Below are 27,423 nucleotides of genomic sequence, written 5' to 3'. Positions count from 1 at the left end.
CAGTTCTTCAATTATCTGATCTTAAGCTCTGTGTCTGCAATTGATGATGATGAAGATGATGATCATGATGGGGATGTTACACTTTAAAAGCCCCTTTTCTCCTGTTGTCATTCCCTGTTGACCAAGGGTTCTACAGAAGAGGCGTGTACCTGGTTGCATAAAAGTTAATCATGGAGGAAGCCCCACGTTACCTCCGTCAGCCTGGGACACACCTGCCTGGATAGACTATCTCTTTCCCTCAATTTCCAGCACATAGTCTTGGCCTCTGTTTCCTGATCTGAAAAGTTGCCATAGCCCCATTGGATTACTGTGGGGAATAAATTCATTCACTTATTCATCAAATATTTATTGAGTGCCTGCTACATGCCAGGCATTGTTCAAGGTGCTAGGAAGACAGAAATGAGCAAGGCCGACAAAGGCTCCACACTGGGCACTTAGCAGATACCCGAACATTAATTTGTCCTCTTACATTTAATTTAAATTAAATTAAAGTAAGGCCTGGTGTGGAAACCCAAAAAGATTCTCAATTCAGAAGGACCAGTGTTGTCGCTTTCGCACCCTTTTAATGAATTAGGGAAAAAATATTGACCTTTACCAGTTCATCGTCCATGTGTTAGAGGGAAGCCAACATCTTCTTTTCCCTTTCATTCTGGCCTTGAAAGGGGAGAGCCTGGGAGAATGGGGACCATGTACTTTCATTCTTACATATAAAGCTTTAGTTTTAATTTTCACATTCCCCACAGTACACTTCTGCATTGGCTCCACTTCATGTACTGACATGTAGAACTAAAAGGAAACACAAAATGAAAATGAAACAATGTTCCACCTGAGTCACTGTGTTTCTCCTTTATCACCAAAGCAATGTACTCCCACACAATTGAGGCTTGTTCTATTTAGGTTTTAAAACGTCATCTTTGTAATTAAAGCACACTATTATTGCTATAAAGTAAACAAGTGGAAAACACGTTCTTAGAAACATGTTTCTGATTCATAAATATTTGGATGGTGAAGTCACAGAGGTGGAATGCTAACCTTGCTAACACGCTGATGATAAGGATCAGTAGACGCTAATATTACACAGTGAAAAGTTAGCCTTAGTCTGGAGCAGAAAAATAAGGTGGAAAATTGGGCAGTTATTTTGTAATGCTCAGTTGGAATAATACAGGTTTTAAAAAATAAATACTCTTTTCTAATGTTGTAATTCACTTGTGTTTATTAATTCATTTAAGGAATGCCAGCCTCCTGGCTTGACACACCAGGTCCTTCTCTGCCCCTCTTTCCAGCTCAGCGGGAGCCGCTCCCCACCAGCAGTACAAGCCTCAGCCACTTGAGGCGCTAATACTTTCAGTTTCTCCCTGAGCCTTTCACATTGCTACATTGTTGCCTGTGCTGATCCTTCTGCCTGGAATTTCCTCCTCCTCCCCACAACCCAGCCCTCTCCGCCTGGAAAATTGCAATTTTATTTTATCTTTCAAAATTCAGTTCCATAGTCACTTTCTCATCTATGTAATTTTAGTCACAACCAGAATTAGCTATGTCATTTGTAATGTAAATGAAAACATGGATCCCCTTGTTCGAAAATGATTAAGAATTTCAAGCTGTTGACAGCAGCACATTAAACCAAGTGTGGGACCTTTAGAGAGTGGGACTGCAGATCACACGCTCATGGAGCCAGCCCTGGTCACACCTTTTCTGTGTTCCCATAATTCTTAGTCGATATTGTATCTTGGCCATTCAACATCTATCCACCCCAATTTAGGTCCTGGTTTCCCAGTTTTCCACTGGGAAAGCCATTCCCCTCACACTCCTGGTCCATGTGCTTTGAGGGATCAGTTCACAAACCATGCCAGGGCCCAGGGTGATTGGTCCAGGAACGGGCTTGGTATCCAGTCGAAGCCAAGGAGCTGCTGGGAGCATTTGGCTGGGGCTGCTGGAGACTCAGTCCCTTTCCTGCTGGACTCGAATGTGTGAATGGGGGGGTGGGGGGTGGGCTGTGAGCCAGAGGTTGCTGGGGGAGTCACATGGAGCAGGAAATAAAGGGCAGAGCCAAGACATGAGAGGCTCTGCCGCAGGGGGGCCTGCAACCACGTTTCAGTTATCTGAGCTAGTAAATCACCCCTTTTTGCTTAAGCCGTTTGGAAATGGGTTTTCTGACACTTGCAAACAAGAATCCTAGGGGATACACACCTATCTGGTCCTTATACATTTTTGTATGTGTTCCCTCACTGTTCTATGAGTTCCTTGGGGGCAAGAAGCTTGTTTTTTTCATCTTACCATCCCTGGGTCTTTGGGATAGTATTAAAATATCCTTTCAGTTTTAAAATAAATAGAATGATTGTGGTAGTGGATGGAAAAACAACAGTTGGTAACTTTATCTCCATTACCCCAATTTTTGTTGTGCAATAACTGGTCTTTAACATCAAGATATCTGTGGGCCCCTGCCACATTTTCATTCAGTTCAGTACATGCCAAGTCCAGGTGAGCAGGTGATAGGTTGGTAGGTAAATTCTGCTCGCAGGAGCTGGCCACACTCTCTTCTTTCTCCTAAGGTGGGAGCCTGTGAGGGGCCTACAAAGCACGTGCACACTCATTAGCTCCAGGGTATCCCATACACCCTGAGAAGGGATCAGGGCAGGGAGAGTTCTCTCTGCTTTAGAGAATGGAAGTTGAGAGAAGAGTCTGAGCAGTTTTGTCAAGAGCATCGCTGTCCGATACGATAGCTACCTGCCGCATGTGGCCATCGAGCACTTGAATGTGGCTAATCCAAAGAGAGATGTGCTGGAAGTGTAAACTACAACTGGGTTTCGAAGACTTAGGACAAAAAAAAAGAAAGAATGTAAAATAGCACATTAAAAATTTTTACAGGGCTTCCCTGGTGGCGCAGTGGTTGAGAGTCTGCCTGCCGATGCAGGGAACACGGGTTCGTGCCCTGGTCCGGGAAGATCCCACGTGCCGCGGAGCGGGTGGGCCCGTGAGCCATGGCCGCTGAGCCTGCGCGCCCGGAGCCCGTGCTCCGCAACAGGAGACGCCACAACAGTGAGAGGCCCGCGTACCGCAAAAAAAAAAAAAAAAAAAAAAAAAATGTGTGCACAAGATTAAAATTTTTCCAATAGTTTGGGAGTCTAAGAAAACCAACATTGTTCACCCCACACTCATGCCATTTTTCAGAGACCACTACTTTCACCTGCCTGTTTTAAAAATTATTTTAAAAAACTATTTAGATTTAAAAAAAAAACAATTTCTTGGTCAGTTTAAGACATTGTCTATTGGCTCATCTCCATAAAATATGAGGATGTTAGCTTCTTACTTCCCTGTCCCCAGCTTTCTGATTTATAATTTAGTTCTGCTGGTTCCCTCTGTACACTTATATGATATATCCTGTTTCTCTTCCATCTATGCAGTACCTTTTAACTCCCCACTATGTGAGCTGAGGATATTAGCACAGTTCCCTTCTTTTCATCTCTCCCTTCTCCTTCCCATTATCTGCCATTTGTGCCTGTACCTTTACATCAGGAAGGAAAGCATCTACAATCAGCTCTGTCACCATCATTGTCATCCTTGCTTTGTGGGTAGTTTGATTTCGAGAGTGAAAAGCTAATAGACAGGGTTTGCATTATTATGACTATGTAAATTGGGGTTACAGATCTTCCTCAATTTACGATGGGGTTACATCTCAATAAACCCATCATAAGTTGAGAATATCGTTAAGTCAAAAATGCATTTAATACACCTAACCTACCAAACATCATAGCTTAGCCTCACCTCCCTGAAATGTGCTCAGAATACTTACATTAGCCTACAGTTGGGCAAAATCATCTAACACAAAGCTCATTTTATAATAAAGCATTGAATATCTCATGTAATTTATTGAACACTGTACTGAAAGTGAAAAACAGAATGGCTGTAAATGTATCAGTTGTTTACCCTTGTGATCATGTGGTTGAGGAGGTGCTGCGGCTCACTGCCAGGACCCAGCCTCTGGAGAGAGTATCATACTGTGTATCACTAGCCTGAGGAAAGATCACAGTTCAAAATTTGAAGTACGGTTTCTATGGACTGCGTATCACTTTCAAATCATCATAAAGTTGAAAAGTTGTTAAGTGGAACTAACGAAAGTCGGGACAGTCTGTACTGCGATGCCCAGGGTCAGGCTAGGATTATATTTCCTTCTCTGCCAGGTCAAAATCACCACCTCTCTGCCATTAAAAGTAGAACTTGCTTAGCAAAACCAGTCGCCTGGATTTTCTCTTTTGCTCAAAATGATGCTATGTTTTAGTTGGCTTCAAATTGGGACAATCATTTTCTTTTTAAAAATATAACTATGTCTACATATTTTTGAAAAGGAAGCTTTGACCACCTATGAAGACTACCAAAATGTGGCATTGTATTGAGCGTTTGAAGAAGAGATTATGCAGATGGTGGAAGAAGAGAACTAAATCCAAAATGTCCAGAGTTGGAATCAGTAGATAACGTCCCAAAATGGAAAAATCAGGAAGTTAGCAGAGTAAGCGTATTATTTATAAATACAGAGAAGAAATGGCTAAAAGAGTGGAAGACAATTGCCTTCAAGGAGTGGAAATCAGGGGTGGAGCTACCTGGTCTGGGAGACTGCTGCGTTTTTCATTTTGGAGCCTTGTAGTGTTCCTGGACTTTTAAAACTTTGTACATGTATTACTTTGATAAGAATTACAATTAAATTTAAAAAGAGAGTAACTATCCCTTTCATCCCACTCCCAAGATAATCACTGCTGACCCAATCTAACAGCCGAGACTGAGAGGTTAAAAAGAGGATGGGGGCTCTTTGTGTGGGGGTGAGCCTCATGGTCTGGTGGTAATGCCCCAGGGTGATGCGATGGGATTCTTCATTGGAAGACCTCAATGTCATAAACCCTATCTTTTCTCTAACTTCCCTTTGATGGGGACTGATGGAAACCTGCCTGGTTGGGGGCTGTCTGTGAGCAGGGTAGGAAGTGTGCCGAGCGTCCCAAAGTTCAGAATGTGCAGAGTCTCATTTAAGCCCTTCATTTTCACCCAAGTCCACACCCTGCCTGGAATCTTCATGTCCTGAGCCTCTCCAGTTTCAGTTTTCCTTGAAGAGAAGCTTCTCAGGGTGGGAATGTAGTCATCTGGCTGCAGAGGGTAGGGTAAGCTACTTAGGGGGTCACTCTCTTGATTCAGATTTTTTTTTAAACATCTTTATTGGAGTGTAATTGCTTTACAATGGTGTGTTAGTTTCTGCTTTATAACAAAGTGAATCGGCTATACATATACATATATCCCCATATCTCCTCCCTCTTGCGTCTCCCTCCCACCCTCCCTGTCCCACCCCTTGATTCAGATTTATAAGTAGTCTCCCTGGGTTCAGCCTCACCCCTCACCTCCTGCAGTTACTGGTGCCCCCAGATCCTGAGCCCCACAGGGGTCTGTAGAGAGAGCTCCATCCCCCGGCAACAGGCACCTCAGTTGGGCTCCTTCTGCTTTGCTAAATTAGTTACATGTGCCCCAACCCATGCCTGCTTTTCCATCTTCTACAATTCTGCTGATATCTCTCGTCTGTTGTTATCTATCCTCCTGTCCTTTCTGTTCTTATAAGTTAATACAATTTTTCTTTTTTTATCCCTTTGGTGTTATTTTCAAGGGGCTTGTGGAGAGAGAGATACATGGAGATACCCATGGTTTTGGGTTTTTTTTTTTTTTTTTTTGGTTTCTAACAACAATCAGTTATTATCTCCTGCAAGTTTTCAGGGTTGGTGGAACTAGATAAGACAAGGAAGGGAAGTTCTAGTCCAACTCACACATATGCAGACAGTTGAAGATCGGCTGCTGTCTGGGTTGGGTTGGAGTCCCTGAGTGGGGCTCGCTTTCATGTGTCTTTTTTTTTAATGAGTGTGTGAATGAACGAATGGTTAATGCTCCATTTTAACTGAAGTTGCAATTGATTTTAAAACAGCGAGGCTGGATTTTATTTACCATTTTTTGCTCTCCGTTTTGAGTTCACATTCTGGGGTATTACCCTGTTAGCAATACTCTGTCCCTCAGCCTACTTCCCTGAGCTGAGCCTGTAGGCTACTAAACATGTGGGTTGGTCACAAGAGGCCAGGCTAGAGACTGTGGTTTGTGTCATGTAACCCACCCTTATGGAAGAAACCCTAACTTCTGTAAAAGTCCAGTTGAAGTCAGTTGTTTGGAATGCAAAACATATTTTTCTATAGAAACAATATAATAAAGGAATATTTTAGTTCCCAGGACAGCTTTCAAGAGTCTTTTTTAAGCTCATAGTTATGAATATTCTTTATTTATTAATGTACTCATGTCATAAATTTATTGAACACCAGTTATGTGTGATTTGAGCTTTATATTATTATAAGAGCCTATCAAACACAATCGTTTAAATACATCACTTTGCTCAATTATTAGCCTCCACTGATTTTAACTTCCAAATGGTCATACCTTTTCTAAACGTAACGCTCTTCATCTCTCCTTCCCCTGACTCACCCACCCCACCTTCAGAGAAAAAAGCGAAGCCTGTGTCAGAGTCAGTGCAAGTGTTCATTTGTCAGAGACAGAAAATCCCCACTGATGCTCGCTGCACCCAGAGGGCTCCTCTACCCAGGGAAGGGCCCTCCTAGAAAGTAATCATAATGCTTTCTCCAGGGCACTGCAGTAACTTGGGCGAAACTGGGAATTAGCTCTTCATCAACTGCCTTTGGGATTTCTAAGTCTGTAGCACTGACATGAACAAAAAATCACTTTTTAAGGCTTATCACCGATAACTGTTGGTTATTTTTTGCTTTCCCATAAAATTCAAAGGTGATTGGAGCATGTTGCCAGTGCAGCACTTCATATGTTTATTTTCTTGTACTCCGATTCACCCCTGGCTTGCAGAGAGCAATGCTCTCACTCAAGAGGAGAGGGGACAAACTATTCCGCAGGGGACATTTGAATCTCTCACCAAACTAAGTTCTTTGGCACTTTCTCCAAGGTTATTCTGGGCAGGAGTACCATCCAAGATAGAAAACATACTGATACAGTCATTTGTTCATGTGTTCTTTCACTCACCAAATACTCACTGAAGGCTTACTATGTGCCAGGCACCGTGCTCAGGGCTGCGGATGCCCTCCTGGATCTACCTCTGCACCATCAACTCTGCACCATCGACTCTGTACCATGTCCCAAGAATAGTGTTCCTTCCCACTGACCTCCCTCCCACCCCAGATAAAGCTCTACCAGCTTGGGAGAGAAGGGAGAATCAGGACAGGGAGAAATGGGGGGAGCTGCCTGTGTGGGTCTCCCTCCATCTCCAGTCTGGCTCCGGGCTCAGAAGATCATAGAAGCCCCATGAAAGTTTGAGTAACCTCAGAACAGAGGAGACTTGTATCTCCTACCACAAGTAACTTCCCAGAGAAGCCTGCGTGTGCGGGTAAAGAGGCATGGCTGAGTGACGCATCCAGGTAGATGGACCCAGAGCAGCCTCATGGCATGGTGCACAAAGAGTAGCCAAGACCCCCGCTGCCCACAGGCGGGACCCAGGAGAGTCGAGAGAGGCTGGAGAACCCAACAAGTTTGGGGAAAAGGAAGATGCAGAGGGCATGGGAAGCCACAACAAGACCTGGGTCATTTAGGAAGAAGTCAGGGGGACAAATGCCAATGATCAAAGGCTAAGGGGACCCTACACCTTAGCGAAACCATTATTTTGAGAAAGGGACCCAAGGGCAGAATGTTGAATTTGACTGAATGGATAACCTGAAATGATTCCATAATCATTAATCTGGCCGAGTTCATCCCAAGAAGACTAGATTATGATTCCTGTGACAGATTAATAATTACAAAATATAATTGATTACATTTTATGCATAAGAGTATGAAATTTGCTGCTGCTTCACAAACAAGTGAATTGAAAAATCACACATCTTCATAAATTCTCTGGGGGAAACAAACAGGTGGTAAAAGAGAGGCTGAGAGGGAGGATCTATGTTGGATGGGTGGTGTGAGGAGGGCCCTTTTTTTTTTTTTGCGGTACGCGGGCCTCTCACTGTTGTGGCCTCTCCCGTTGCGGACCACAGGCTCTGGACGCGCAGGCTCAGCGGCCATGACTCACGGGCCCAGCCGCTCCGCGGCATGTGGGATCCTCCCGGACCGGGGCACGAACCCATGTCCCCTGTATCGGCAGGCAGACTCTCAACCACTGAGCCACCAGGGAAGCCCACTGCGCCACCAGGGAAGCCCAGGAGGGCCCTTTAAAGAGGGCTCTTGGTAAGCTGAAGCCTGAAGGATGAGAAGGAGCCAGCCACACAAAGAGGTATAAGAGGCAGAAGGAACAGCATGAGCCAAGGTCCTGAGGCAGGAAAGAGCTCTTCTGTTTGAGGAACTATAGGAAGTTCAGTGTGACAAGCATAGTGAGCAAGGGAGGGAGCAAAGACGAGTTTGGGGTGGTGGATAGGCAGGTGGATCCAGCAGGGCCTTTGGGTCCTTCTGTACTTAGCAGCCCCAAAGCCACCACAAACAGAAAAAGTCCTGCTTCAACCCCTGGTTTCATTAATAAGCCTCCCTCTTTCCCCACTATGCTTGTGGTTCTGCCTCACTGTGGAGACCCATCTCCCTTGTGCCTTTGGAGGCCTCCCTGGACCTCAGAACACATCTTCCCTTGTGGACTTCTCTTCAGCTCCTCCTGTTGGTTTCCAGCAGGTTGGAGAGGGGGCACCATTAGGTGGTTAGAAGGATTAAAAATGGGCAGATTCCTCAGTCTCCCTCCCAGGCACTCTCATGTAGGAGGCCTGGCTGGGGCCCTGCAATCTGCACAATTAACAGGCTCTTACAAGAGTTTGATGCAGGTGGCCTGGGAGCCACACCTGGAGAAACTCCAGGTGAAAGAGAGGAGTCAGATTTAGGCAGGAAGGAGACAGAGAGGGGCAACTTAATTTTTGACCCTAGGGCAATGTGATGTTTAATTTTGTTTGTCAACTTGACTGGGCCACAGGGTGCCCAGATATTTTGTCAAACATTATTCTGGATGTTTTTGGATTAGTTTAATGTTTTAATTAATAGACTAATTGCCCTATTAATGTGGGTGGGCCTTATCCAATCAGTTGAAGGCCTTTGAGCTAAGGCTTGAACTGACACATCAGCTCTTCCTGGGTTTCAAGCCTTCTGGCCTTCAGACTGGAACTATACCACCAGCTCTCCTGGGTCTCCAGCTTGCTGACTGCTGATCTGAGGACTGGCCAGCCTCCATAATTGTGTGAGCCAGTTCCTTATAATAAATCTATCTATTTATCTATCTGTTATCTATTTATCTATCTATCATCTATCTATCTATCATATGTCTATCTATCTCCTGTTGGTTCTGTTTCTCTTGAGAACCCCAACTAATACAGGTAGTAACAGCTGTTTTCTCTTTTCAGTATGGTCAGAACTTTGTAGTACGGGAGGAAAACAATGCCTGATGGTAAAGGTTGTTAATAAATATTGTTATGAGAAATTGAGAAGTGCTATGTGAGATGGGTTCTTTGGGAGACTTTAAAAAATAATTGTAGCTACTATTTATGAATACCCTCTCGTGGTGTTTTATCTCCTCCCCCTTTTAAATACTTATGTAACGTCTGGCTTTTTTTTTTTTTTTTTTTCCGGTACGCGGGCCTCTCACGGTTGTGGCCTCTCCCGTTGTGGAGCACAGGCTCCGGACGTGCAGGCTCAGTGGCCATGGCCACGGGCCCAGCCGCTCCGCGGCATGTGGGATCTTCCCGGACCGGGGTACGAACCCGTGTCCCCTGCATCGGCAGGCGGACTCTCAACCACTGCGCCACCAGAGTAGCCCTGGCTTTCTTTTAAGTATAATCTCCATGAGGGCAGAGATCCTGTCTGTTTCAGTCAACACTGTACCTGTGGGAGAGAGCCTGGTACACAGTAGGTGCTTGGTAAATACTTTCTGAGTGTGTCAGTCGATTTATTTCTCATCTTCACAGCAATGCCACATGCTCGGTGCGATGATTTCCATTTTTAAAAAAGCAAACTGATGCTCAGCTTGAGCGCTGTTGCTCTCTGATTACAGTGCCCCAGCCCCACCCCTTCCATCCATGTCCGCCCTGCTCTGGGCCCTGGGAGGCTGACCTCTACAGACAGATAACCTGGGCTCCTGGACAGGGAAGGAGAGGCCGAAGTTAGGACCTCTGTTCCAGGGTATGGTTCTGACAGTGGCTGCGTCCTCCAGAGCCACAGCTCCTTTTAGGCGGGCCCTGTTTTATGGTTCCAGCTTTCAACAGGATCCAATAAAATATTCCCTCCTCTTTCCCTTCAGGCCTGGGGTGGTGATGGCTTCCCGCTATAACTGTCTCTCTGTATTTCATTCCTCCCCTGTTGGTTGCCTTAATGCTGTCAAAGCCTCAGTTAAAATTCCCTCTATTAAACTCTCCTCAGTTAAACCCCTTGTCTCTGCCATCATTTTCCTGCTGGGATCCTAACTGATGAAGAGAAACTAGATAACAAAATCACACAGCTAAAAGGTGGTAGAGGCAGGATTTGAACCCAGATGTGTCTAGGTTTGAAGCCTGTTTTCATTTTGTTATACTTCACGACCTTTCCTCTTCTCTCAGGAGTTGGTTAGAAATAAACCTGCTCCATGACATCCTATGATCTCTTCTAGAACATTCTACAAGCCTGGCATTCTTTAGCCATCCCTCCTCCCAGAGAGGAAGACTGGTGGCATGGAAATAGGGCTTGGCCTTCTGCGGCCCCAGAGACTCGAATTTGAATGCAAGCTCTGCTAGGAGCTATGTGACTCTGAGCAAGGGGCTTGACTTCTCTGAGCCTCTGTTTCCTGGTTTGCAAAGTGGGTCCATACCACAGCATGCAGGAATGAGAAGTAAATAAATCAGTGTATTTATATCACGAGCTTGGTAAAGTTGGTGTCTCCCATCCCTCCTCAGTTTGGGTCTTGTGGCAGTGCCTGAATACCTCCCTGGGTTAAAAAAAACTGCTGCTCAATCTCTGTGCAGGGAGAGCTGTCAGGGGTTCTGACTGCTAAAAAAATGTGGGCATGTTTCAGAAGGATGTTTCCAGAGTCCTCAGCTCAGGAGACAGATCTTTTCTCCCAAGCTTTCTTTCAGCATTTAGTTTAGTTTTGTTTTGTTTATAAAGATTTTTTTCTTTAATTTATTTTATTTTTGGCTGTGTTGGGTCTTCGTTGCTGCGTGCGGGCTTTCTCTAGTTGCGGTGAGCGGGGGCTACTCTTTGCTGCGGTGCACGGGCTTCTCATTGCGGTGGCTTCTCTTGTTGCGGAGCACGGGCTCTAGGCGCGTGGGCTTCCGAAGGTGTGGCACACGGGCTCAGTAGTTGTGGCTCGTGGGCTCTAGAGCGCAGGCTCAGTAGTTGTGGCGCACGGGCTTAGTTGCTTCGCTGCATGTGGGATCTTCCCGGACCGGGGCTCACACCCGTGTCCCCTGCATTGGCAGGCAGATTCTCAACCACTGTGCCACTAGGGAAGCCCCAGGCATTTAGTTTTGACTCTCTCGTGACATGGCCCGAGGTGAATCTCATGACCAGTGTGTTTTTTCTCCAGCGCTGACTGTGACTAAAGTAGGGCGTTATGGGGCCAGCCCACAGAGCCCTCCTCTTGGAGAATTTCTAGAGGTTGCACTGCTTTACAAGGGTGCAGTGGGTTTGAGATCCATTGGTTGGTGATCCTTGTCTCTTAATAAACTTCACAATGTGTAATTGAAAACACATTATTGCACTCACTAGTACAGAATCCCAGAGATGGTGCAAAATGAGGGTTAAAAAAGTGAGGTGAGGTGGGTAAGGACTGTCAGATAAAGTACAAGATGCCCAGGTTAATTTTATTTCAGACAAACAACAAATAAATTTTAGTATAAGTATGTCCCATGCAATATGTGGGATATACTTATACTAAAAATTCTTCATTTTTATCTCAAATTCTCATTTACTTGGGCATCATGTATTTTTATTTGCTAAATCGGGAAGCCCTATAGGTGGGGGGAAGAGAGATGTTTCACCAGCCTAAGAAAACATTGTTTTCTGGCTCCTCACACACGTTTTAGAAGCTCTCTTTTACTCAGAAACCACTGTGCTTTTTTAAAATTGCTCCATTAAAAGATGACTCTATATAACATTCTATTAGCTGAATTCTAGTGTCTGTGTTCTTGAAAATAATAAAACTGTATTGCCTTAGGAATATGTAACCACAATATATTCCTTATCTAGAGGCCATGCATCTAGCAACTTCAAATATTAAAACACTGCCAAGCTTTCATTGTATATATGTGTAAGATAGTTCACATCCATGTATTAAGTATTCCTCGGGATACTAATTGTTTTACGCTTTAATTCTTATGGTTTGTATTTTCATAGCATAGGTCATATTTTGTTTACGCTGTTTATTTCCCTTAAGTCATTAATAATTATACCATAAAGTTTAATATTTATAGCAGGACAAACATCTGTGGAATCACAGTATTTTTTGCCTTTTAAAAGTAATGAATCAAAAAACAGCAACAGGGCTTCCCTGGTGGTGCAGTAGTTGAAAGTCCGCCTGCTGATGCAGGGGACACGGGTTCGTGCCCTGGTCCGGGAAGATCCCACATGCCGCGGAGCGGCTGGGCCCGTGAGCCATGGCCGCTGAGCCTGCGCGTCCGGAGCCTGTGCTCCACAATTGGAGAGGCCACAACAGTGAGAGGCCCGCGTACCGCAAAAAAAAACAAAAAACAAAAAACAGCAACAATAACAACAGCAACAAAACAAACCTCCACGATACCCAGAAGAGATGCCATGGCCCTTATGCACTTTTTTTCAGGGCACTGCTGAACTTTTTGTAGATATCTACTCAAAACTGAATTTTGTAGTCATTGTCTTTCTGCGTTCTTGGTTTTCATGTTTTCCACCTCGAGGGAACAGTGGGAAGCAAACTAGGAAGGTGGTTGGGCTTTCCACTGGAGGCCGCACGCCACCAGCAGCATGAGGAAGAGCAGAAGCCCCACGGAAACCCACGACCAAGAACTCAAAGAGTATCACAGTCAGAGGGCATTTCCTGTTGGGGCCAGTAGACCCAACACATTGTGTCGACCCCTGCTACCATCACTGAGTCACTGGGGCTTATGATAATGTTGCATGTCATCATGCAAAAATTAAATTATGTTCAGGTCAAAAGTTTTGTCTTCCCATCTCCAGAAAGAGCACCATGACACTTCTAAAAATAGTATTATAGTTTTGAGGATTCTAGACAAATGTCACAGTTTTCTCAGAAAATTGGAAGACTGCAAATGTGGGGTAATTACTGGCTTTTAATGTGTTTGTCCTTAGTAGTGAAAATAAAATACAATTATCATATTTACATACTAAACTGGAAATTGGGAAATAGTAGTGCAAAAAAGGGGATCCTCCCCTCAACAGAGCTCAAAATCTGTGGAGAGGAGGGATACAGGTAAGTAATTGTATCATCAGGATAACCAAGGTTACTTAGGTAACAAACAACTCTAAAAATCTCAATGCCTTAAAAACAATGACTTTGTTTCTCATTCACACTACATATCCGTAGGCTGGGGATTTGCTCTGTTATTCTCACTCTGGAATCTAGGCTGGTATAGCAAGACACCATCTGGATTGAGCGTTGCCATCCAACCATTGATGTTTATTTTATAGAAGCGGAACTCTGGGTTTAAGATGATTGGGTAATTTAGCTAGGCAAGGAGCAGAGCTAAACTGAAACCAAGATCTTTTAACTCTTCCACCGGTGGTCCTTCTCTTGTATAGATACAAGTTATCCTCTGAATTAGATGACCATGCTCCAGCGGGAGTGGGAGTAAACAAAGCTCCAGATTCAACTCCAAAGGTTTCATCATGTTTGCGACATATTAGTCACCATTCATTCATTCAGCTTACTGTATGTTGGCATTATCTTACACAGTGGGTATACAGTGGTGATCAAAATACATACAGTCCCTCTCCTAATGGAGCTTATGATTTTATGATGGGGAGGTACATGGAATTGAGTTTCCCAGGCTTGGTAAGAGAGACTGAGGTTGCAGAGAGTTGCCTGGACTTTAATTGCTAGAAGTTGCAGGCCTAGGGGTATAGGAGGATGCAGACACAGCCTGCTGATTGGGAGTGAGTCAGTGATTGTATCTGCTGTGTCCCTATCATCACCATGTGGCAGCAACCCACTGAAATGCCACCAGAAACTCTGGTTTGGGGTTGGGGAGCTGGAGGGCTAGGTGGGACAACTGTAATACACTAGTGGAAGAAAAGGGAAGTATGAGTGAGGAAGAGAGAGAAAGAAAACAGCAACAAAACAAGCATGATTTCCATCTGAAATGAGCCTGCAAACCAAATTCCAAAATACATGGAGAAATCTAATGCTTAGAAAGACGGCCAGCAAAGTTGATAATCAGGACAAGATTTTACTCCACGTTGAAACTAATTTTATAGATCAGCCTAACAAAGACTTTAGAATAAGTACATCTAAGGTGTCAAGAGAGAGGGATAAAAAATATTAGAGATTATAAAACAAACTAGGTGAAAACAATACCAGGTTTATTATTTTTAAAAATATTTATTTGGCTGCGTCCGGTCTTAGTTGCAGCACACAGCATCTTCATTGCAACACGCAGGCTCTTTAGTTGCGGCATGCAGGATCTTTTAGTTGTGCCATGTGAGATCTAGTTCCCTGACCAGGGATCGAACCTGGGTCCCCTGCATTGGGAGCATGGAGTCTTAGCCACTGGACCACCAGGGAGGTCCCTATTTTTTTTTTTTTAAAGAGTCAACTAGAAATCTCAGAAATGAATAATACAATCACTGAAATTTAAGATGCCCTGGATGAGAAAATTTCTGGGGTGAATAAAGTTGAAGAGCACAGTAGTGAGGTGGAAAGGGGTGCTAGGAACATGCCCAGAGTCCAGGCAGAGAAGAGAAAGTATTCAGAGATGTGGAGGATTGATTTAGAGACACCGACTGACCGTTATCTAAGGGGAATTCTGAAGGAAGAGAAAGGTGGGAAGGACAGTCAAGCAATATTTAAAGAGATCATTGCTGAGACGTCTTCAGATTTGAAGACTTCAAATCAAAAGTACATTTGGGTACCAAGCATGGAAATAAGAATAAATCCATACCTAAACAGATGGTAGCAAAATTGCGGAACATTAAGGAGAAAGATAATCCAAAGTTAACAGAGATAAAAGATGGATTCCCTACAAAGGAATGAAAATTAGTTTGATGGCAGCCTTCTCGTGACAACAATAGATTCTAGAAGACAGTGAGGATAATATGTTCAAAGTGCAGAGGGAAAGTAACTGTCAGTCCAGAATTCAATACCCTGACAAATAAAGACATTTCAGACATGCCAAAACCAAGAATTTACCAGTCATAGACTATCACTAAAAGAACCACTAAATTATATTTTAGCAAATATAGCTAACTATTGATTGTACAAAAAAAAAAAAAACTTAAAAAAAAATTTAAAAAGAGTGAAAGTACAACTCTGAAACAAAAATAACCTGATAAGAAGCAGGGTTCAACAGGTAACTAAAAAGTGCTGAAGCCTTTGTTGTGGTCAAGAGAACAATGGGTACTAAATACCTTAAAAATATATTCAATAAATAAATAAAGCGATTGACTTAGGAAACTAGCAACAGTAGAAAAATATAAACTAGAAATAAGAAAATAATAAATATAAGAGAAAAAATTAAAGATATAGTGTTTAGGGAAGATGAATAAAACCCAAAGTTGATTTTTTGAAACAACTTACAGAAATAGACAAACCCTGAGCAAAATTTATCAAGAAAACAGAAACAACAACAGCAACAAAACCCCACAAACAGAAAATTGGAATAAAAAGTGGTTAGAAATAGATTCAATGGAGATGTAAATATACATAAAAGAATGCTATTAAAAACTTCTTGGCAATAAATATGGGAATGTGGAAGAAATGGATAATTTTTAAGAAAAAATAAAATTTTGGTAATTTATTCAGATGAAATCAGAATAAAGCCTTAACCATTAAATAGATTAAACTGTTAATCAAAAGGTTTCCTTCTTCCAAAGACACAAGGCCCAAATGGTTTTACCAGATCTTCAAAAAATAAATAAACACTGTTGAGAAACAAAGAAATAAACTGTTCCACAGAATGAGGGAAAAAAGGAAGAGGATTATCTAACTTATTTTTTGAGATACTGAAGTCAGACAAGTAAAGTACAAGTAAAGAAAATTATAATTTAATCTCACTTTTCATGTAAATACAAAATCTTAAGGAAAACATCATGACCAAATAGGACTTAATCTCAAATTGAAAGTATAATTCGAAATTAGAAAACCTACTAAAGACTAAAAGAGAAAAAAGTTTCTCCTTTTTTAAAAAAATTTTTAGTGTCGTTTTGATAAATGCAGAAAAGACATTCCATGGAATGCAGAATTTATTCATGGTTAAAGAAAAATCTTTGCAAACTAGGTATAGAAGGCAACTTTCTTTACCTGACAAAGGTCACATACCAAAATTCTACAGACAAATACTGGTTATATTCTAGAGGCATTTCCATTAAAGTCAGGAATAACATAAGGATACCAGTTATAAGTCTGTATTCAGCATAGTGCTGAGGGTCTTGACTGATCTTCTTTGCAATAGCAAAGAAAGGAGAGAGACAGGGACTGGAAAGAGAAAGAAAACTATTCTTGTTTGCAGAAAATGTGACTGTCTACATAAAGAATTCAAGAAAATTCACAGAGAAAATCTTAGCATTAAAAAGCATTAAGCTAGGATGCTAGATAAAAAAAAATCACACAAAAATCAATAGCACTCCTAGTAGTAGTCACTAATTCGAAAATATAATAGAAAAAAAAAGAATTCTATTCACCGTAGTAGAAATTATGTGGCACCTAGCATTAAACTTATTGAAATGAGTATAAGACCTCTATGAAGAAAACTATAAAAAGTATTATTGAACTATATAAAGAAAGACCAAAATAAATTTAGAGGAATATCATGTCCATTGTTTAGAGTATTCAATAACATGAAAATGTCAATTTTCTCCATATAGATCTATGGGCTTACTGCAATTTTTATTTTAAAAATCCTCAAAATGTGTGTTTATTTGTGTGTGATTCTTAATAATTCTGAAATTCATGTGAAAAGGACAAGAAGAGTCAAGATAATTTTGAAGAAGAGAGTAGGGAGACTTGTCTTATTAGATATTTATGTATTTTTAAAGACCATGCTGGTATTGACCTAGGGGACAGATATATAGATGAATGGAACAGAACAAGATCCCAGAAATAGCCTATACACATGAAGAAACTCTCTGTACAACGAAGGTAGCATCACAATGCAATGGGGGGAAATGGTAGGACTGAGACAACTGGTTATCCATGTGGGAAGAAAGAGAAATCAGACTCCTACTCACCCAACCATAAAGACTAAAGACCTATATGTGAAAGCAAGCTTGCAACTTTGAGAAGAAAATATAGGAAAGTACATTTATCATCACCAAGTAGGGAAAGATTTCTTATATAATATACAAACAACCATAAGGGGTATATATTTAATTACATTAAGACAAAAGCTTATGCACAAGAAAAAAGACATGTAAACAAAATGGAAAGGAATTATAGAACAGGAGAAGGTATTTGCAATGCATATAACCATAAATAGGAGATAATTTAAGATGCAGTAATTACACAAGCTTAATTCTTTCATCACAGGGCAATAACACTATTAATAAATAGAAATTAAAACAAAATAACAATTGAAGTATAAGAACATGGCAGTTAGAAGATAACTAACATAAGAACACCCTATATTAAAAGTTATGAAATGTTATTAAAGTATACTGAAAGGGGAAATTACAGTCTTCATGTTTTCATTATTTTCAAGGAAAGGAAAAATGAAAGTCTTCAACCCAAGGATTTATAACAACAATAAAATCCCTTAAAAATCAAGAGAAGGAAAAAAAATAAAGGCAAAAACAAAACTAAATGAATTAGAATATAGGAAAGTTTATAAAATTAATTCAAGAGCTAATTTAAAAAAACAATAAAATAGACAAACTTTAGAGAAAGTAAAGAAGGAAAAACACCTGTGAATAATAAAATTAGAAATATAAAAAAGGGGTTCAACATCAGCTGAGGAGGATATAGTTTAAAATAAGAGAACACTTAGCAAAATCGTTAAGTTGTAAGTTTGAAAACATAGATGAAATGATCTTCTGGAAATACACACATTACAAAAATTAGAAGTATTAAACCTAAATTCAGTAATCACAGCTGAAGAAACTAAGGGAAGAAAAGAGCGAAAGAAATCCCTCCAGAGAAAATATGCTTAGGCCTAGAAAACTCTATAGGGAAAATCTTTCAACTCTTAATGAATAGATAATTACTATGCTTCAATAATTACTTCAAAACATTGAAAAACTTTGAAAGTCCATCTAATTTACTTCACAGAGATAACCATGATGTCAAAACCTGAAAAAGACAGCTCAAAACAAGAAAATAATAAACCTATCTAAATAATGAACATAGAGAAGAAATCCAAACAGATAACAGAGTATCAAAAGAATAACCCCAAAAGGATTTAACCTAGAATGAAAAGGTTTTACATCGAATATTTGAAAAAATCCAATAGTATAATATATCACATCCACCAATTTAAAAAGAAGATCCAAATGAGATTCTCTCTCAATCCAAATGAGATCCAATGAGCTAGTCCTTATTAAAAAATGATCATAAATTTAAGAACTCCTCCTTAACAGTAACAAAATATTTATTTCAAACAGTCAAAACCACCTGTGAGAATGAAATACTAAGGCAGTATTATTAAAATCAGGAATAAGGCAGGGATACAGTTTATTGCCAATTTTATTTGATTTTTAACTGGAAGTTCTGACCAATTAAATAGGATACATACTGGCAGAAAACTGCTGAATATACAAAGGAGAAACAAAAGTCAGTAGCTTTTCTGTATAGAAATACTATCTAGTTAGAAAGTATAATGAAAAAAATCAAACTGCAGTAGTAAAAATTAACAGTAATGACACTGAAAACCTCTATTAAATGCCTTGGAATAGCTTTAATGAGAATGTGAAGGATCCACATAACAAAAACTACAAAATGTTACTGACAAATACGGAAGAAAATTTGAATATTGTTCTGTGGCAACAATGTCAGTATTTTTCAAATTAGTTTGTATCTCAATATACTTTCAACAAAAATCTCAATAAGATTCTTTTAGAATTTGACATTATCATTCTAATGTTTACTGAAAGAATAATTAGGTGTAAACAGCAAAGAAAATGTTGAACATGAAAAGGAATGATGGGACAGTGGCCCTGCCAGGTATTAAACAATTTTAAGAAGCAAGTATCAATAAAACTGTGTGGAACTGACAAAAGAACAAATGTATAAATGTTCAAATCAGTTGCACAGAATAGATATTCTGAAACAATATTATACACAAGAACTTAGTCTATGATAAAGAAAGCATCACAAATCAGTAGGGAAAAAAATTATTACTTAATAAACTATCCTGGGTTAATTGGTTATTTAGAAAAAATAAATTTAGAGATTTACCTCAAACTATAATATAAAAATAACTTTAGATGGATTAATAGGTGTAATTAGATATAAATACAAAACTATTAAAAAAACTAGAAGCACATGAAAAAATGTTCAGTAATTTAGGCATCAAGGAAATGTAAATTAAAACTGTAATAAGCTACCACTGCACACCCAACAGACAGACTAAAATGAAAAAGGTTGACAACATCAAAAGTTGAAGAGAACACAGGGACTTCCCTGGTGGCGCAGTGGTTAAGAATGCACCTGCCAATGCAGGGGACACAGGTTCGAGCCCTGCTCCGGGAAGGTCCCACATGCCGCGGAGCAACTCACCACAACTAGAGAAAGCCCGCGCGCAGCAACGAAGACCCAATGCAGCCAAAAATAAATAAATAAATAAATATATTAAAAAAAAGAAAAAGTTGGTGAGAATACAGAGCAACTTAAACTCTCTTGCATTGTTGGTGGGAGTAAAAAATGATACAACCACTTTGGAAAAAAGTCAGTTTCTTATAAAACTAAGTATATGTGTATTCTATGACTCAGCAATTCCACTCCTAGGTATTTCCCCCAAAGAAGTGAAAGCATATGTCCACACTATGACTCAGCAATTCCACCTCTAGGTATTTGCCCGAAGGAACAGAAAGCATACGTCCATAAAAGTACATGTACAAGAATGCTCATAGTGGCCCCAAACTGGAAATTGTCCAGATGTCCATAAATAGAGGATTGATAAACAAACTGTAATATCAGCACATAATGAAATATTACTCTTGACAACCAAAAGAAACTTGAAACACACCAACACAGATGAATTTTTTAAATATTATGTCGAGTGAAAGAAACTTTACACCAAAGAGTTCATGCTGTATGATTCCATTTATATAAACTTCTAAAACAGGCAAAACTAATTGACAATGAAGAAACTGAACACTGTGGTTGCCTCTGGTGTAGAGTGGGAGTGAGGATTTATTGGGAAAGGACACTGGGGAACTTTCTGGCATGATGCTAATTTCTCTCTCTATATATACTTTAATAGCTTTATTTAGATATAATTCGCATGCCATACTATTCACCCACTTAAAGTATACAATCCATGATTAATATTATGTTAATATATTAATATTAATGATTAATATATATTCATCAATATATGCACCCATCAGCTCAAAAAAACCCTGTACCCTTTGAATTTCTAAATCTTGGTAGGTTTATGACTCTGTCATTCGTCAAGACTCACTGAACAATCCACTTAAGATTTGTGCATCTCACTGTAAATACGTAATATACGTAAACTTTACCTTTAAAACTTCTTTAGAAAAAGGAAATACGAAACAATTTTAAAAGTTCTATGTGGAAAGGGTCATTCTTCAGAAAAGAAAATATTGATTTGATTACTTTAAAACTAAAAACCTTTGTGTGTCAAAAAGTATATAAATATAGCCAACATTAAAATACAAATATCAAGCCAGAGGATGATGATTATTTTTTTTTAAATATTAGAAAAGGAGGGTTTTGTCCATATATTTGATACATGCATAGAACATTCTAAATCATTGCAAATATTAAGATACCAACAAATATGTGGGCGAAGGCTCTTAACAGAAAGTTTATAAATAGGAAATAAAACTTAACAAACAGGTGGAAATTTCATGTTTACAGAAATTAAGATTAAAATTAAAATTATATCAAGAGCAATATATATATATCAAAGGCCCTAGAATTTGTATACTCTTTGATTTATTTTCCTTTGAGAAATATATTCTCCTTTGAAAAGAGATATTTAAAGTGAATAAGAATGGTTATGCACAAAGATTTAGCTACAAGAATATTTATTTATTTAATAAATTTAATTTATTACAGCACCATTTGTAATATTGACAAACCTGATATTACCCAAATGTTTAATACAGAGTACTAATTAAATAAATTACAGTACAAAGATAATAAATTAACTCAGCAGTCCTGTACAACTATTTAAGATGATGTTGTAAAACACTTAGTGATGTGGAAATATGTTTAAACATATTTTAAACATCTTGAGTTAAAAAAAAAAGAAAAAAGGCCCAAACTTCCTTGATCCTGTTAAGCTAACCCATTCCCTTAATATCTGTGCTGTGGACACACAGGCATTTAGCTCCTGTCAACGTCCACCCTTCTCTTCTTCCCCATTTCCCTTTGGAGGCTGTCCTGGGAAGAAGAAATAGGCTGGTATCAGGATTGAGGGAAAAAAATATTTTAAAAAATGAAAAGAGAAAGAGTATAAAACACTGTTTTGGTTGACCATTTTTTTTTAATTGGGAAAAAGTATATGTGTACATGATTAGAAACTGAAACAGTCAAAAAATGCATATGATGAAAAGTCCCTATCCAGTCCTAGGTGCCTTAGTTAGTTTTTCTTATCTTCTTCTAGATATATTTTTTAAGAAAGATATCTACGAAAAGGAACAAACAAAACACAAGAAAGAGAAAAGAAGGAAGGGAGGGAAGGAAAAATAGAGGGAGAGAGAGAAATATAGAGGGAAGGAAGGGGAAAAGATATAAAGGGGGAATATGGGGAAGAATTAGAATGAGTTTATTCTATGAGGTTTATTTTAGAATATACGTTAAACATTTGGATCTCAAATGTTCAGCAACCTGCTACTAACTTAATAACACTATTACATGAATATTAACTTATTTACAAATATTTATAAAATAAATCAAGATCAAAAGTGAAGAGCCTTTTTACTTGAGATGCCTTAATGAACAGTGACTGTGTCATCCAAACCCAAATTAGGGTTCCTAGCCTGGCAAGCCTTAGTGTACAGGAACGGTGGAGTTGAGCATGTGAAATCAAGACTGTCCTGGACTTGCAGCTCTGATAGAAAGAGCAATGGAAGTTCAGAACCTTAGAAGCGCTCCCAGCCTAGATTTACCCCAACTGGAGAGCGTGTCTAGGGCAGAAGCGCCAAATGACAGACACTGGGAGCCCACATGTTTTCTTTCCTAGCATCATCTTCATATGTTAGGTATAGGACCACATATCCTGACTCTCTTTTACAACCATTTTGGATTGATTAGACATGAATGTATTGGTTTATATTCACTGCTTGAAGTAAGCCTAACAATATTATTTCAATGGGTGGGGAGAGGAGAAATCAGTCAATCCAGATAGTCCACCAAAAACACATCTGGGCTTCTCAGTTGAGGGCAGGTTAGGATTTTTAGTGTGTGTCTCTCCCTGGGGGCCACCCCCTTTTTTTCCATGATGCAAATGTAGAACATTCAAAGGTAGTGTAGTCAAGGGATGAGATTTGATAAAATTAATTTTTACTGCTTCATCAAAGACATTCATTCCTAAGTGAACAGAAATATTTCTGTGTGTGATCAAGCTTGGTAGCTTAAAAATAATTAATTATTTGCAAACAATTTATTTATAAGTGAGCTTATAATTAGTTTAAGACATGTTCTTTTTACATTAAAAAAAAAACAAAAACCCTTACAGTATTGACCATTCACCATGAGAATGACAGTTGGTTAGAAACCGTAAGACAGTTTATGATATGAGAAGGAATGCCTGGCGGGGGGAAGCAACATGGGAATCAGAACAGAAGGAAGGAGTTAACTTAGGTATGGAGGGAAGAGGGAAAAGAAGGAGACAAAAGCCCTAGAAGCTGAAGCAGGAACAGAAAGAACAAGAGAACAGAGCTATCCTTGAAGTCCTTATCAGAATTTGGAAATGTTCTCGCATGTAAAATCAAGTGAGTGTTTTTCCCATTAAAAAAAAAATAGCAGGGTTAACCTTTCCTGATTTCTCCTTTTCTTTTGTACCTTTAAGCATGTATCTGAGTGGAACTTTTATTTTTCAAGGGTTTATCCAGTCCAACTACTTATCTTTCACCTGCCATCACAATGTCCCAAACTAGGTTGACTTTATTGTTATTACACCTGCAGTGATGATTTCAGTTCGAGGTTCAGCAGGTGAAATTAAGCCTGACAGTTCTCCTGATGTACCTCCAACATATAAACAAATTAAATTTACTGCCATGTTTTTGAGTGAGCCTTTTCTAAAGGGGTTTCTGACTTGAGCGTTCTACTTCCATCTGATTTTAGCAGTTAGTCCCAAGGATGTGAGCAGTTATTTTTCCTTATTAGTGCTGGTGCCTCAGTAGATGAGTCTCTAAGCGTGGCCCCACTTGCTGAGCCCCCCAGCCCTGGGCAGAAGGAACTAAAGGCAAGAAGATAAAGCCAAGAAGACCAAATAAACAGAAGAACAGAGTTCTGATGTCCAAAGCTTTTGTCTCATTTATTAATTCTGCAGATACTTACTGAGCACTTACTATGCACAAGCTCCAGGTTAGACACTGGGGGTACAGTGGTGGGCAGATACTGTTCTCCTACCCTCCCAGAGCTCAAGGCTCATCCTCTCAGGTAGGCAAAACAAGTGTTATTAATATTCCCATTATGAGACCAGGAAACAGAGGCAAAGGACAGACACAGCTTTGGAACAGGAATGGAGCTCAGCTTTTCTCTCCTGAAGTCTAAATTGTTGGCTAACGGTACTCAATGGCTCTCAAACTTTTCTCTTACTAATTAGACAACGGAGCTTTAAGAAGGTATTCACCACCCACCATGGGCTTTTGCTCCCCATCTTTAAAATTCAGGAAATGATTTGTATCCCCAGTCCTGTCTTAGAAGAAGTAGCCCATTTCTTCACACAACTTTAGACGATTATTATTATGATGATTAATACTGGCAATAAATCGGCTTTAAGAAATAATTTGCTGAAATCTTTAAATCCATCTTTCCCTAGAGTTGGCTATATAAAAACTAAGACTATGAAAAAGTTTGCTTTCATATAAAATGATCAGACATCCAGGTATTCAGATTAAAAAATGCCAGATCTGGATCCTTTCTCAGGGAACTCTGAGTTCACCTGCCTTTCAAGAAATCTGAATCCTTTCCAAGGAAGAGGAACCCAGAAAGAAAGGTTCTTTTCCTGAGAGCATTTTCTTATTCTTTCACTCCTTTCAGCTGCTAGCAGCAGCTGGTTCCCTCAGTGTGCTGAAATGCCCGCTGCCTTGTAAACATTCTCTCTAATACCGCGCATTACTCATAGTTTGAAAATCACTTTGACTCTTGAAACATAATTATGTTAATGTCAGATGAGTCAGCAAGGGGACAGCACGCTGCTCCTACGGCAGCGGCGCCTCCTCCCAGCCTCTCAGCGCCTGAGGCTTCAAAAACAAAAATTTCAAAAAGAGAGAAACGCCCTTTTGGTGGGAGAGAAGAGAAATTATGAATATGGCTCAAAGGACGGCTTCAAAGGAGTCGTCGATTTCATCTTCGCTGCAACATGAAAGGGAGAGTTGAAGTAAAATCGCCAACCCTAGGTTAATCCGTTTACGTGAAGAATAAACAGGAATTTGGAGAGTTTCTCTAGAAGAGCTGTGATTTTCCCGCAGGGATGGGTTGAGACAGGTCACTCTGGTGAATATACAGCGTGATGTTATTTCCAGGGTTCCCCTTGGAGCTGTTTTCATACCCATAGGAGGTGATGCCGGGCAACCCAGGAGGTGCTCGGCGCAGGACTATTACGCTGGGGCATCCATAGGAAATGGGAGGGGGCTCATTCGTACGCGGATTCCAGACCCTGGCCCGGGTCCCCTCGGCCTCTTTGCTTTGGCGCTGTGCCCACCCTCTTGGGCTGTCCTCAGCATCACTTACAACCTCTCAATTTTTTCCCCGTCCCCGAGCTGCTGGGAAGTGAAGAGGAACCGAGCAGGACAGGGTTGGAGGTTTCAGGGCCTGGATAACCACACCACCACCTGCCCCTGTTCCCAGTCCCAGTCCCAGTCCAACCTGCCAGTAACCCCAACCGACCCCTTCTCGGCCTGCCTTCCCCCTGGGAACTCAGGAAATCATTTAAATACATTTACATGGTGCCTCCCGAAGAGGCTTCCAGGTTCATTATCTCACCCATGTCTCATAAATACCCCTATTTTATAAGTGGGGAAACTGAGGTTCAGAGAAGGGGTGTCCTTGTGCAAGGTCGCACAGCGAGTGGCAGAGCTACACACTCCGACAGTGGGGCCCTTTCTACTCCACCAACAACAGAGCAGGGAATCCACACCTAGAGGACTGGAGAATGCCAGCTAGGGTTAAAGGACCCCCCAGAGTACATATCTTTACAGACAAGAAGAGTAACCAAAATCTACAGAGAGGCAGTGACTTGCCCAAGGTCACAGGCTCAGAATGTGACAGAAGCAGCTGCCAAACAGGGTCTCCTGACCCCTGGTCCAGGGCTTTTTCTCTCCAGCCTCCTTATTTCCTCACTCTGGACTTATTCCAGTTTAGACACACAGGAAGAGTCCGCTCTCCGCAGTGAACCTAGACATCTACGCTGCTGATACAAAGCATTCTATTCCCAAAGCACAAGGCTGCACAAGAGGCAGAGACATCAAGGAGGAGAATTCACTGGAAGGAAGGGGTTAACCACATCCAGTGGCTTTCCATTATGGTATGACTGATCAGTACCCCAGATTAACTACAGCACTGATCAGTGGTACTGTCAAACCATGGCTTCATCCAGGCTCATTTCAAAGGCTGAGACAACATCACTGCCTCAGTGGGCTGCTGATTTGGCCCCAGTGTAGTTATGTAACCTGGGAGGGTAAAATGCCTAATCCAACCTAGAGATTCTGCAACACCCTAATTCCAGGCCTTTTAATACCCTACCCTCGGACCACTTCTTTGGGTGGCATATAGATATCATCTGATGGTGTGCGGAACTCACTTTCCCACTCCTCTCCAGGGTGGGGCTGACCCTGGCCGTTTTGGGTATCCCTCCAACTAGAGGCTTCCTGACCAAATACCTTTTTCCCATGGCATTTCCCCTGCTTAGCCCCCCAAAACAAAGAAAAGTCAAGACTCACATTTTGAGGTGGGTGCCGAAAAGCCTTAGGAAGCTGTGGAACACCCTATTTAGGGGAGAATTTCTCCTCTTGTCATGTCTCCCTGTCTGGTCCCATCCAATTTATCCTTGAGGCATGGTTGGTCAAGAAAAGCTGACCCTGCCCCCTGCTCCCCAAAGCAACCAACAGCTGCTTCTATATTGAGTGGCAATATGATGTCATATCATAGGTGACTAACCCATCGAGGCTTCCCTACGAGCCATCATCTAAATATGACAGCCTTCCATCATCCTGACCTTTTCACGGGAGAAAGCTGAGTGGGGGGCTTAATGCTGCATCCCTGGGCTCAAGGCCACGTCTGGCATTCTGTGGCCAGCATCTGTGACTGAGCATGTGAGAACACACATGCCCACTCCCACACACAGATCCCCTTCCTAGTAGAAGGTCACTTTCACTCAAGACAGCTTTCCTCCACTGGCCTGACTTTGAAATTAGTAACCATCAGAATGTTTAATAATCATAATCATTAAGGGAGGAATTGGGGAGGGGTTATCTATATTTACTTGTATATCCCAAGTACTGGCTTAGACACTTTACATATAGTTTTTCATTTAATTTTCAGAATGCTCTGAGGAAGGCAGTACAATCCTGTGGAGTTAGAGAAACTGAGGTCAGAGGGGTTAAGAAACTTTCCCACAGTTACAGAGCTGGTCACGGTGGGGCTCAGATTCCAGCCCAAGTCTCTGTGACTCCAGTGTGGACTGAACTCTACATACAGAAGGGTGTTATCACCTCACCTGGATTAAAAAAAAAAAAGACTTTATTTTGTAGAGCAGTTATAGATTTATAGAAAAATTGGGCAGAAGTACAGAGAGTTCCCATATGCCCCTTATCCGCCCTTACCCACACTCTCCCCAGCTAGATGTACCAGAGTGGTACATTTGTTACAACTTACAAACCTACACTGACACATCA

At 40.8% G+C, this 27,423-nt stretch overlaps 1 long non-coding RNA gene across 1 annotated transcript; it reads right to left on the bottom strand.

Moving 5' to 3' along the window:
• Nucleotides 1–381: 381 nt before the first annotated feature.
• LOC132515769 (uncharacterized) lies at nt 382–26,606 on the bottom strand. The gene is made up of 3 exons (XR_009539181.1): nt 26,470–26,606; nt 3,925–4,010; nt 382–786 (listed from the first exon to the last, which is right to left on the bottom strand). It is a non-coding gene; the product is annotated as an uncharacterized LOC132515769 (long non-coding RNA).
• Between the last annotated feature and the right edge of the window lie 817 nt (nt 26,607–27,423).

Source organism: Lagenorhynchus albirostris, chromosome 2, assembly GCF_949774975.1.
Source record: "Lagenorhynchus albirostris chromosome 2, mLagAlb1.1, whole genome shotgun sequence".
Classification (NCBI taxonomy): domain Eukaryota; kingdom Metazoa; phylum Chordata; class Mammalia; order Artiodactyla; family Delphinidae; genus Lagenorhynchus; species Lagenorhynchus albirostris.
This window is presented reverse-complemented; position numbering and strand designations above follow the sequence as displayed.